Source organism: Anoplopoma fimbria, chromosome 12, assembly GCF_027596085.1.
Source record: "Anoplopoma fimbria isolate UVic2021 breed Golden Eagle Sablefish chromosome 12, Afim_UVic_2022, whole genome shotgun sequence".
Lineage (NCBI taxonomy): Eukaryota > Metazoa > Chordata > Actinopteri > Perciformes > Anoplopomatidae > Anoplopoma > Anoplopoma fimbria.
Window position 1 is genome coordinate 24,530,012 of NC_072460.1, and position 13,477 is coordinate 24,543,488.

Below are 13,477 nucleotides of genomic sequence, written 5' to 3' on the forward strand. Positions count from 1 at the left end.
GGAAGAAAAGTAGTGTTGAAGCAGCACAAGAAGACAGAGAGGGCGTTGAGATCGATGTTTGCAGAGCCTCAGTGGGCTTCTCGTCTACCGCAGTGTTGCTTTGTGGACTTCTGGAGATCTGGACACTTCATTTTGTCCGCGAGACTCAAGGGTTCAATACGCCGCTCACTGTATCACCACAGAGGTTCATCAATACGCGCCGTCGATACCGAGGGGCCTGCCCCTTCGGCGGATATCCACAACAGTTTCAACCCAGTAAAATCTAATAGTGATCAGCGAAGACGCAAAATCACTGAAGTCCTTTGTCTTCCCTTGGTTTCGGGTGCTGCGCCCTGATTGGCTGTTCAAAGGAGGAGGAATCGCAGCAAAGCCACTGACAGTAAAAACAAAAAAAAAAAACAGATTTGGAGCGAAGTTTGTGTAATTGCTTAAAAACAAGCAACTTTTTTATGGACTCTGGCACCGCGTGGCTCGAGGGGGTCGCCACGTCCGCTGAGATTGACGAAGAGCGACCGGACAAATGCTTCACCTGGATCCTCAGTCCTCTCCTGTCCTCTCCTCTTCTGTCATCCTCCCCTATCTGTCTGTCTTTTCACTCGGAGCGTGTTTACTAAGATGCGGTTTGACGTTTGACTGTCACCTGTTGACTCACATGAACAGCTGAAATGTCTCGCAGGCTTTTAGCACTATTGCTTCTTTTTGTTTCTTTTTTTTCCCCGATGGAAAGAACTTCAAATTCCCATATAGAGAAGAAGTGCCACAGCCCGACATACAGTAAGAGACACAAAGAGAGAGAGACAATAGGTCCACTGTGTAAACTCCCATGATCTTTCTCACCATCGCTAAGGACAACACCCACCTTGGGAACCTATTTTTTTATTTTGAAGAAGTCACACATTCCCACATTGTGAGGCAGCGCCAGTATCAGGTGTCCGTCCAAACCACACAACCACCTCCAATCAGCCGCCAACCCCCTGTTCGTGACACACCAGCGCGCACACCAAAACAACCGGGAGGGGGTGGGTGGGGGAGATAGAAGACAGGAGGGAGGGGGAAGGGGTGCAGGGGTGAGAAAGAGAGAGAGTCAAGCAGAGACAAAGGCAGCTACAATGACAGCGGGTGAAAAGAGGAAGAGATGAGGGGGGGGGAAAGAAAGAAAACGAGGTGAAAAGCACATCGCATTCAAAGAACAAGAAGGGAACAAAAACACAACAACAATGAAACCTACGTGTGTGTGTGTGTGTGTGACTCTGTGTGTGTGACTGTGTGTGTGTGTGTGTGTGTGTGTGTGTGTGTGACTCTGTGTGTGTGAACGCAACACTGGAAGAGGGCCGTTGGAGGAGTTTGCCCCTCGCCACTGAAAAGGGGATGTGAACCTACTCACTTCTGTTCACATTTAGGTTCACAGTTTTAGTTTTCAGGGAACTAAACTGACACATGGGGAGCTCATAAAGTGTCCAGCCACAGTGACAGAGCTACACTTTCATCACCGGTTCACATAGTAAATACACTACGGATGAGTGTTTTTACTGCTGGAAAAAAACCTTTATGAATCAAAATAATCCAACTTCCCCTTTTAGAAGTTACACTTATCTATTGTGCAAGGGAATTGTGCTTCGAGTTTAGCAGTCTTGAGTATTTTTGTTGATACATGAGCATCACGTTTTCAAAAGTTCAGACTATGCGTAGTTCCATTTTGTGTAAGTATGCAATGGAGAAAAACAGTAAATCCATAGTTGTCAGTGTAGACTAGTGGGCAGAGAGCAAAGCCGTCGCACCCAAGCACCTGTAACGTGCACCACATGTCATGTGACAACGTACCCTCATAAAACAGTTCATGTAAAATCCTACGGAAAGTTACTCTTAATTATTTGTGGGTATTCCTAAGAAAGTCTGCAACACGTGTGAATTTCCTGCTTGTTACATGCATAAGGTCTTTTCAAAATAAACTTCCATCTTTGCAGGAAACTCAGCTAGGTTTAGGCAACAAGACTACTTGTTTAAGTTTAGCAATAGATTGTGAATCACTTAGTTTGGTTTAGGAATAGATCGTCGAATACAGTGGGCTCCAGGCTTAAAATCATGCATCCAGCTCACTTGCTGCCTGCCCAGTGTGTGCTTCAGCGGTCATACCACCTCGTTCAAAATAACGTGGATAACATACGAAAAAATGTTGTGTGATATCTACGAATTACGGTGCTGGATGAGACCAGCCCGCATGCGACGAGGAAGAACCGATGACATCCGGCAGATGTCTTTACTCTTTTCCATAAATATCAGTCTACAGTTAATATATGGATATAAACGGAGCTTAACCATCCGTCCAAGAGACTAGTTTACTTGCTTCATTGTTTATGTCCGATGGCGTCACAACATCTGGTTAAAAGGTCAAACTGAAGATGACGAATGGAGCCGTAAAGTCCCTATGTGTGATTCACGCTGCTGAAAATCCATTTATCTTTGTGCTGACTGTTTGGTTTAGTCAGAGAGGTTTACTGCTAAATTACCGAAACTTCAAAATCACCATTGTTATCGCACAAATTACGCAGGTTTCGGTTGCTTAGCAACTACATTTTTTTTATCCGGGAATTTTGCCTCAGACTCCCACTTTGTTAATACATGAATATGGTGAAACTTTCATCAGAGGAGCATGGGCTCAATCACCGTTGTGTTACCTCCTTTGTGACTTTTACATTAATTTACATAAAAAATCTTCGAGTTTGCCCCTTTAAGGAGATGTATAAATATGGACGAGGGTCAGGGGGAAGGATAAAAATGAGAAAGAGAACAGGGAGAGGGTAAAAATGAGAAAGGGAGTAGAGGAAGGGTAAAAATGAGAAATGGAGTAGGGGAGGCCACAGGAGGCACCTGGCCCACTTACAGTGGAGGAGGAGCAGAGGTGGGAGATTAAGGAGGTGGGAGGGAAAAGGAAGGAGGAGAAAGTGAAAGAGGAGGAAGAGCAGGGAGAGGAGGAGGAGATGAAGAAAGTGAGGGAGGTGCAGCTGGGATGGAGCAGACGGGGGAGATATAGGGTGAAGTAGAGGAAAGGGAAAAGGTGAGGAGTAAAAGAGATGAGGAGGCAATGAAAAGGACACAACAGAAGAAATAATGGGAAGGGGGAGGAGGGCAGAGGGGGCGGTGAGAGCAGAAGAGAGAGAGAGAGGAGGAGGAGGAGGAGGAAGTGGGGGCTGGAGAAGAAGAAGAAGAAGAAGAAGAAGAAGAAGAGGTGGCCTTGTGAGGCTGAGAATGGAGGTGGTGTGTGCGTGTGCGGGATGAATGTGTGTGTGGGCGTCTAAAATCATGACGAAAAAGAAAAAAAACCTCACACCTCACCCAAAAGTATGAATAAGCGAACCACAACAGGCCAACGTAGGTTCAATCTCCTCTCCCGGCACGTCGCAACAGCCCGCCTTTACCGCTAATATCCCACTAATACCACCCACAGTCCTCGCTCCACCTCACATCAATGAATATTTCATGTCCTGATGGCACTTTTAAAGCAAAAAACTAATTAGCAAATCCAAGTTGATCTGGCATTAGTCATATCAGGCCAATTAAAAGCCCAGTCCTACTGTACATGTTAATGGCAGCGAAGTGGAATAATTGTATGTTGAGCAGGGGGAGAGAATGTTAAACAGGCCTTGTTAGCAGCACTTTAGCACTCTAGCCAGAGTCCATGGCTGGATTACAAAACTCTACAAAGCAGGATAATGTTCGTCAGAGACACACACACACACACACACACAGATACACACACACACACACACAGGCGCTCGTTTGAAAGCGACAAACTCTATCCATTAATTAGAGAGTCGCCATCCATTCCATGGGGTCAGGTCTGATACTTATAGCTAAAGAAGAGAAATATTTCCAGGGAAAAATGATGGTTTTATGCTTCAGTAATATTTCCTTTTTTTTCCCAGTTCTTCATTCAGAGGATAGTTGAGAACATTTCACCAACTACAAAGAACACTACACATACTTCATACTCAATGTACTTCGACTTACTTGTGTGTGTGAATAAACAGTAGTTTGTATCTTTTCAGACGCACTGAACTGTAATTACCTCCTTGCCGGTTGGAGACGTGTAACCATGGTAACATGTACAAACCGCATGTGACCAAGCGATGACTTTTATAAAACATAAATTGTGAACTGCCTAGCAAAGTGGAATCTTATACTTGCACTGACGTTGAATCGTTATTGACGTTACAGAGCTGTTCGTCATTGTCTGTTTCGAAGGTTACGTCCCTACCGCATTGCATTGTGGGATATTTATGCTGGCAGTGTTTTCATGCTGTAATATTTCACTTTTCAAATGTTTTGGTTTTGTCACCAAAAAAATGGTGTGAATAAGACAGAAGAAAGAGAAATGACAAATAAATAAGATGTGTATTACAAAGAAAAAGGAAATTGGTGTGCTGTGACCTAGCCAACATTTCAAATAAAATTGAATTGCAGAAGAATCCTTATTTTAACTTAAGCTACTCTTTTTATTTATTACATATAATTATCTGTTTTTTAAACCGCAAACAGTTTTAGCTGAATGAATAGCATGTTATTGTGGAAACTCGAACGCAACCTGGAAGTTTGCAACAAATGAACGGCATGTCTCAAAACCCCTCGCCATCATGCATCCTATAAAATGGATCAATAGCTATTTACATTCTAAAAACTGACAATCCAGTAAGTTTATCTGAACACAACAACAAACACTGTATTGTTAATTTCATAAAGTGTGGCCATAACTAAGAAAGGATTTTTTTTTACAAGCAGATATTAGAACTCCCCAAAAATATCCAATGAAGTGCCCTGCGTGAAAGTAGACCTTCCCTAAAAACAAAAAAAGTTCCTTTTCACTATGCTTTCCAGTGTTATGTGCATAACCCACCAGAAACGTCTTATTACTGGACTTTCCGAAAAAATATATATGCCAGTGATAATCATCCTGACATCCTGGGATCCAAACATTGGCAGAGGTCACATGATATAACACAGCATGGGTGCTCCACACACTGTTCCCGCGGTCAGCAGAGACAGCGTTTGTGTGGTATTTGAGCAGTGAAAGGTGTTGGTTTGTATTTGAGTCCATCCAACCTTCCCTCTGTGTGTTTTCTTAACCGGGAGTTTAGATTGAGACAGACAGCGCTGACACACAGACTAAACTGTGCCGCACATAAAAAAAAGAAAGAAAGCGTCAGAATAACAAGGGCTAGAACTCTTTTGGAGTGGATGTCTGTTTCATCACCCTCCTTCCCTCCTCCCTCCTCTTCCTCATTCTCTTTCCTTCACATTCCCTCCTCTCTCCTTCCTCTCTCGTCTCCCCTTCTCTCACCTGAGCTTTGATATGGAAATCTCTCACCAGCCACAGCCCCGAGGCTAGTTGACTGTTTCTAAAGATGTATTTGTTCAAAGCCGCTCAATTTCTCATCAAATGCTCACACTGTGTGTATAAAAGACTTTCGCTGGGAAAATAACAACTAACAACCGCGTGCTTATACAAGGCTTTCAGCGGTCTGCAAAAAAATAAAACCCAGACTTCAACAAAGACCCTTTTTCCTAAACCGTCAAGTTCTTAATAGCTTATATAAATCTGTCTAAAAAGACGGTGATCCTCCTGCTGAGTGGAGAGCCGAGGTCGCTAACCATCTTTGATAGAGATACTGAGAGTCAGTGTGTTCCTCCCTGTGAGGTGATTATACTGCGTTTAGGATGCCCAACCTGCACGTCGAATAAAGTAACAATTGTAAACCATTTAAGAGTTAGGAATAAGTCAGAATAGATTTGTTTTATTTCCTAATTTTCTTCTTAAAGAATGCAAATCATGCAAGAAAAAAGAATCAGTCTAGAGCTGCAACGATTAACCAATTAGTTGTTAACTGTGTTTTGATAAACGTTTGAGTAACTTTTTAAGATTAAAAATCTCTTAATCCAGAATTTTAAATGGAATATTTCCTGGTTTCTTTACTCCTCTGTGACAGAAAAGTGACATTTGAGGACGTCATCTTGGGAAAGACAGATTTTAAACCATTTTCTGACGTTTTACAGACCGAAACACTAACTGATCGATCAGGAAAATAATCATCAGATCCATTGCCAATCTTTTGAGAACATTTTTAATATTTTCTTGTTTCTTTACTCCTCTGTGACAGTAAAGTGAACAAGACATTTGTGGACGTCATCTTGGGGCTTTAGGAAATACTTATTTTGTGCAATTTTCTGACAGTTTATAGACCAAACGACTAATTGATCAATCAGTAAAATAATCAACAGATTTATCGCCACATTTTTGAGGAACAAAAATGTCATAATTCTCTGATTTCAGCTTCTTAAATGTGAATATTTCCTTGTTTATTTACTCGACTGTGACAGTAAGGTGAACTTTGGCTTTGGGACCAAACGACATGTCATAATTCTCTGATTCCAGTTTCTTAAATGTGAATATTTCCTGGTTACTTCACTCCTCTCTGACAGTAAACTGAATATTGAGTTGTGGACAAAAGGAGACATTTGAAGACGTCACCTTTTGCTTTGAGAAATACAGATTTTTCACAATTTTCTGACATCTAATTGACCAAAGAACTAAATCGATTTATCCATAAAATATCGACAGATTAATCGCCAGTGAAAATAATCATTAGACGCAGCTTTAAATCAGTCCCATGTCAGCTCATTATCAGAGAGGAGCGACAGCAACGGTTGATTTAAAAGATGCTCTCGTGAGAATCACTGTCAACGAAAGATCAATGTGATCTCACAAAGGGAGAAAAAAACATTTTGCTGTTTTTCTCACAATTCCTGTAGAAATATAAAAGGTTTCAGTCAGAACTTTCTTAAACTGAAAGTGAGTCATAGTTTCGAGTAGACTGATAAATGTGAAGCTATATATATATATATATGCTTTTAATATATAAATGACAATGTTGCTAACTGCTCTGAACAAGAAACATCAGCATTAATCAGAAGGAAAATAGATACAATTTAAATCCGTCCCTTTGTTCTTTCATTAACACATGACAGAAAGTGTGCATTACCTGACGCTGTCATCACTTCACTTGTTGCAATATTTGTTTTGACAGCATGCAGACGAGTGAAAGCGCACCGTTAATAAAACCGACACTTAGGAGTTCACAGAACCAGGAGAGGGACTCGTTCTCACTGTGGACAACGGTGGCTAAAGTTAGACGACGTTCAGAACAATAAATCATGAAGAGCACCGTGTGACGATCTGCTTCACATTCCCTAAATACAAATAAAAACACACCCTGATGACAGCGCGCACAAAACCGAAATCCCTCATCTGTGTCCTCGGGAATGTGTGATCCAAAAAAAAAGGTGTTTCGCAATATCAACAACTCCTCAGAAAAATACTCTGACATCTTGCCATTTTTACTTCACAACCCCCCCCCCCCCCCCCTTTTGTATTTATCTTTAGCAACAAACAAATACGAATTTTGCTTTCAATTCTTGCTCGTAGATTATAAGAAAGTAAAAAAATATATAAAATGAGAGCCAAAGCGGCGAATTACTTCCAATTTAAAAATTCAGGGACCAAAGAACAAAAGGAAAGAACAAGAGAGCCCGTTGCGTTCATTGACATCCTATCCAGCGTGCAGGTGCACACACACACACACACACACACACACACACACACACACACACACACACACACACACACACACACACACACACACACACACACACGCACAGACAAGCTATGAAATATTAACACCTATGTCAAAATACAAGTGGGGTGGTGGAGACTGTTTCTGTGTGTGTGTGTGTGTGTGTGTGTGTGTGTGTGTGTGTGTGTGTGTGTGTGTGTGTGTGTGTGTGGTTGGAGGAGGGATGGCTTAAACTCACCTGTTATCTCTGCTGTGGGGGGGATAGCATGTCAGATAGGTGGATAGGGAAGACAGCTGTTACACACACACACACACACACACACACACACACACACACACACACACACACACACACACACACACACACACATCCCCCATAGCATCCGTGTAACCCCACAGGGATTAGGAACACCTGTATTCAGCGCTGCACAATGAGCTATAGAGGCAGTTAAGCTAAAAAGCCTTGGGAGTTATTAGGGGATGGGGGATGGAGCTGGTTTGTCTATGGGTTGGGGGCGGGGGTGGGGGGCTTAATTTGTGCCAAAAAACGCCAAAAGAGACATGAGAGCGATAATATTCAGACAGAGTTGTCAGAGGACTCCGGGGAGACGGAGGCATGTGGTGTAAGATGTGTACACGCGGAGTGTAAACGGTTCACTTTGCAGTGTGTTAGCCAAACAGGTGTTCCTATTAACAAGTGAGCTCCGATGGGGGAGGGAGGGGGGGGGTCGCGATGAGAAGGCTGGCAGAGAGAGATGGAGACAGAGAGGATGAAGGGAGTACAAGGTTGCCGACAGCGAACAAATGAGTCTTTGCGGAGCATTTGCCCTCTTTTTCTCCATTTCTAGTGAACGTACACTAGGATTCATAAACTGTTTTATTGTCTGTATAAACACATATTCTCTCGTGAGGGGGGCTATAGCTGGCCTCGTCCCTAGGGTTAGCGTAGCCGAACCTGCTACCACACAGTTCAGCCTGCATGGGAGGACTGAGCACCACCTACATACCAGCAGGCCTAACACAGCAGTGTTGAAGCACTCGAGAATCCGTTTCGAAGACCACTTTTTGAAGGTCTCGTTCTCGGGAATGGACCGCTTTTTTGACTCCGTTTCTTCTCAGAAAAATAAGTTATCGTCTGATGTATTTGTTAACGTCGTCGCTGTGATTGCTCATAGAAAACAGAGGAACGTTCCCACACATTAAATCCACCTCTGCATCGCGTTTTGATTATTTAATCAAGACTTTTCTCATGTCACGCCTATAAAAACATATACGGCAATGAAAGAGGTGTTTTCTGTGGGATTGTGGATCTTTCTGCTGAATTTAAGGAGTGACTCTGGTTTGCATGTTCCACATTTCATCCGGTGTGTGTCATACAGTGTTTGACTCTGACTAGTCCTGGTCATCGGCTCGGTCTCAGCCCTTCAAAGTCTCCCCGTTGGTCTTAGTCACGGTCTCTGGGTTCGGGCGCTCTTGACTTAAAAAACTGTTTCAAGCGAAACAGCGAGGAAGCAAATGTCCCGAGCTTCAGTCCCGACTCTCCTCCGTCTCATTTTCTCACCCTCTACATCACACCCTCGCCGTTGCCCACAAACCTCCAAATTCTGGATAATATTCGGTGTTAACAAAGCTCCACCACCTTCAACAAAACACCACGCGCAGCTTCGGCATTCAACCAAAGAAAATAAAGCAAAAGATACATTTATCTTATCTCGTTTAATCTACTTTAAAAAAAAAAAAAAAAGTCCATTCATGAGATATAACACGAGTTGGAGAGGGTTTCAAATCCTCCCTTGCAATCCCACAAGCACACCAGCAGCTAATATTTTTTCCATCTTTCGGGCCGATCTCGCCTACACGCCTCCTCCACTCCTCCTCGTAGCTGCTGTCTTGGTCTGTATTACATTTTCCCCCCGTGGAACACACAGATGGAGAAGGTGCAGACACACTGACACGCACACACACACACACACACACACAAAAACACATATATGTGCACACACTTGACGTCCACTGCTCTTGTATTACTACACAGCTCTACCTCGGGGGGGGAGCAACCTCAGTGGTGCTGCATGAGGGAAGGAGGGCAAACCCACCCACACACACACACACACACACATGCACACAAAGCATTCTGGGAGATAGTCCAGGCCAGGATGTGTGGCGAGGTGTGGCCAAGCCTTTATAGTTTGAGGATTGTCAGCATATAAAAAAAATAAAAAAGCAAAGCTATCTGGTGCTCGTGAGGTACAGGACGTGCACAGATGGATGTGATGAACGCAAACACACACACGAGCCACGGTAATTGAATTAAAAGACGTCGGAGGGGTTTATCATATCAAGCGCCGGATCTTAGCCGTGGTAGGAAGGACAAAAAAACAAGCAGACAAATCCAGCGAGGCCTAAGACAATTTGGAAAAATAGCTAGATGGTCTCTTAATCCCAAAGATCCCGTTAGCTGCTGTCAAACAGAGGAAGGTGCTCAGATCTTACTGGCTGTTACAGCTGAATAACTGAGCTGCTGCCGAACGTCTGGCTCCGAGAAGTTCCTCAAACTGAACCAAAATACAGAAACAGACTTTAGAGACGGAAGATCTCGTCTCCTCCTTCTTACTTCACTGTCATCAACTCCTTCAAGAACAAAAAGGAAACCTGTGTGTCAATCCAAGCTCCGCTCACATTCTCAAAAAAGTTTGCAAACCAACCCCCCCCCTTCAGTGTGCACAGATGACGATGAGGCCAACGTGAGTTAGTGCCACGCAGGTGAGATCACTTTTTGGGGGGGGGGGGGCACTGGCTGCAGACTGGAGGTGTTTTGCGGAAGCAGAGCATGAATGAAGTGGGGTTGATCCCCCTCTCTCTCTCTCTCTCTCTCTCTCTCTCTCTCACAGTAGAAAATGGAGGAAGATGGAACTGACCGGTTTGAGAGGGCAGACAGCAGAGGAGACAGCCGAGAGAGAGAGGGAGGGAGGGAGAGAGGAGGGAGGGAGGAGAGAGACACTCTCAGCTTCAGTCGCCAATAAACAGAAAACCACACTTTTCAACTCCCAATACGGATCAGATGATGAACTCAACAAATACCCGAGAACACCCATCTGCAAACACCTCCCCCCCCCCACCCACCAACACCACCACCACCACCACCACCCTCCACCCTCCACCTCCTTGTCTTGTCTGGTACTCTGGGGTTGGGTGTTGACGCAGCAGAAATTTCCAGCTGGAGAAATCCCCCCTCTCCCCTCCCCCCACCCCCACCTCCTCCCCCTTTTGGAGGTTAATCGAGGGGAGAAGGAGCAAGGGAGGGTTTAAGCCCTCTCTCTCTCTCTCTCTCTCTCTCTCTGTCTCTCTCTCTCTCTCTCTCTCTCCCTCCAGCGGCTCCGAGGCGCTTTCATTTTGAATCCCCTCCAGACGGCTGCGTGGAGCATCACCCTTCATTGTGTGTGGCACACACACACACACACACACACACACACACACACACACACACACACACACACACACACACACACACACACACACACCAACGCTTGTCGACGTAGGAGAGACAAAACTTTGCAAATTTCACCGCTGGTTTAGTCAAACTCGGATCAGCTGGGATGAAACGCAGCATGAATGTGTCTCCAAGTGTCTCATAATACACCCGAGCATTATGTGTGGTGTTTCTTAAAAGTACACAGTATGCATGGTGTAATATAACATATAACATATATACTATACATAAATGTGTGCAGGGTGTAATATAACATATAACATATATACAGGGTGTATTATAACATATAACATATATACATAAATGTGTGCAGGGTGTAATATAACATATAACATATATACTATACATAAATGTATGCAGGGTGTATTATAACATATATACTATATATGTACATATATACTATACATAAATGTATGCAGGGTGTATTATAACATATATACTATACATAAATGTATGCAGGGTGTATTATAACATATAACATATATACTATACATAAATGTATGCAGGGTGTATTATAACATATATACTATACATAAAAATAACATGTGTGCAGGGTGTATTATAACATATACACTATACATAAATGTATGCAGGGTGTATTATAACATATATACTATACATAAATGTATGCAGGGTGTATTATAACATGTATACTATACATAAATGTATGCAGGGTGTATTATAACATATATACTATACATAAATGTATGCAGGGTGTATTATAACATATATACTATACATAAATGTATGCAGGGTGTATTATAACATATATACTATACATAAATGTATGCAGGTGGATGACATTCATTCAAAGAATCTCTACTAACTGGATTTTCTTCTAAAGTAGTTCCATTCAGCCCCTTTTCCAATTCCACAGCCTTTTTTTTTTTCCTTTAATAAACACATTCAGACACATTATAAAGTACATTTTGTTTTTTTTTTCTTCCTCCATTGTAAACCTGCCTTGTGTCTCCTCCTGTGACCGGTGAATGATGGAGGTAGGAGTATATAATGCACAAGGTGTTAAATCCTCTCCAGTCTGCAACTGACAGCTTCTCTCCCAAAAAAAAAAAAAAAAAAAAAGAAGAAGAAGAAGAAGAAATATCAACAAGCCAACAGACAGCTGGCTGTCACGTATGGAGCAGGTAGGCGGACTTTTCAGCCTGACGCGCGTCTCTCTCTCTCGGGTGTTTATAGCTGTCAGAAAGAAACGCTCACACTGCGGTCTACCATGATGCCAAAGGACTGGAATGAGATGAAATGAAATAAGAATAAAGAAGACAGGCCCTCTGTACAGTAACAGCCTCCTGTAATAGCCTCGAACAACACTGAGGTGCGTTATTCCGTCTCCAAAAAACCCTCTGCGCGCAAACCAACCTGTCAGCTTTTGGAGACTGCGATGGCAGAGAGGAAAACTAATTGTTGACATGATATAGAAAAGCACAGACGAGATGCAGATGGAGCAGAAAACAGGGAGGAGAGGAGGAGAGGAGGAGGAGGAGGAGGTCCAGTACCGACACAAGGAAGTCAGACATACCTGTTACCCCATGGGGTCTGGACGCGGTGTCGGTCCTCCGGAGGTCCAATCTGGTGTGACAGCCCTGAGAGAAAGAAAGGAAGGGAGGAGGAGGAGGAGGAGGAGGAGAGAGAGAAGGGGGGGAGGTTGTCCAAAGCTCTCTCTCTCTCTCTCTATACTGTCCTTCCTCTCCTCTGGGTGCTTTCTTTGAGTGTTATTCCCCCCCTTGTTTTTTCCTCCCTCTTCTTCCTCCACCAGCCTCTCTCTTTTCCCTCCCCTGCTTTTTCCGCGTCTTGGTATCAGGAGCCTCCTCCTCCTCCTCCTCCTCCTCCTCCTCCTCCTGCTGTATGCATGTCTATGTCTCTCTCTCTCCCTCTCTCTCTCCGTGTCCCCGTATCTCTCTCTCTCTCTCTCTCTCTCTTTCTGGGCAGAGTCAGGAAATGAGACAACGTGAACGCACCGTCCCCCCCATTGAACACATGACCAGTTATTATTATGATGAATAATATGTGTTATTAGTATTCTTATGTTCTGTGTTATGATGTAAGGGGGGGATGGGATGGGGGGTGTCATGGGTCTTATGTGAGGGGGCTCCCGGATTGTGGGTCTGAGGACTGGGGGGGCTTACTGTATCTTACCCCCTCTTGTGGCACAACCAAGAAAACACCAGCACAGTCACACATTTAAAAAAAAACAAAAAAAGAAAAACACACAAGACTGACTTTCTAGTTTGACACAGTTTGGCTGGAAAACACCTCTCAGAGCCATGTGATGTGCAGCATGCAGGCCAGGTTTTTTTTCAGAAAAAAAGTCTGGGGTAATTCCACCGCAGTCTAACCTCTCCCC

General features: G+C 43.6%; 1 protein-coding gene across 1 annotated transcript in view; it reads right to left on the minus strand.

The window, feature by feature from the left end:
• Positions 1-12,902, minus strand: part of zbtb46 (zinc finger and BTB domain containing 46) — a 64,482-nt gene extending 51,580 nt beyond the window's left edge. The window contains 1 exon segment of the mRNA XM_054609137.1: positions 12,653-12,902. The gene's annotated coding sequence lies outside the window, so the exon portion shown is untranslated.
• Between the last annotated feature and the right edge of the window lie 575 nt (positions 12,903-13,477).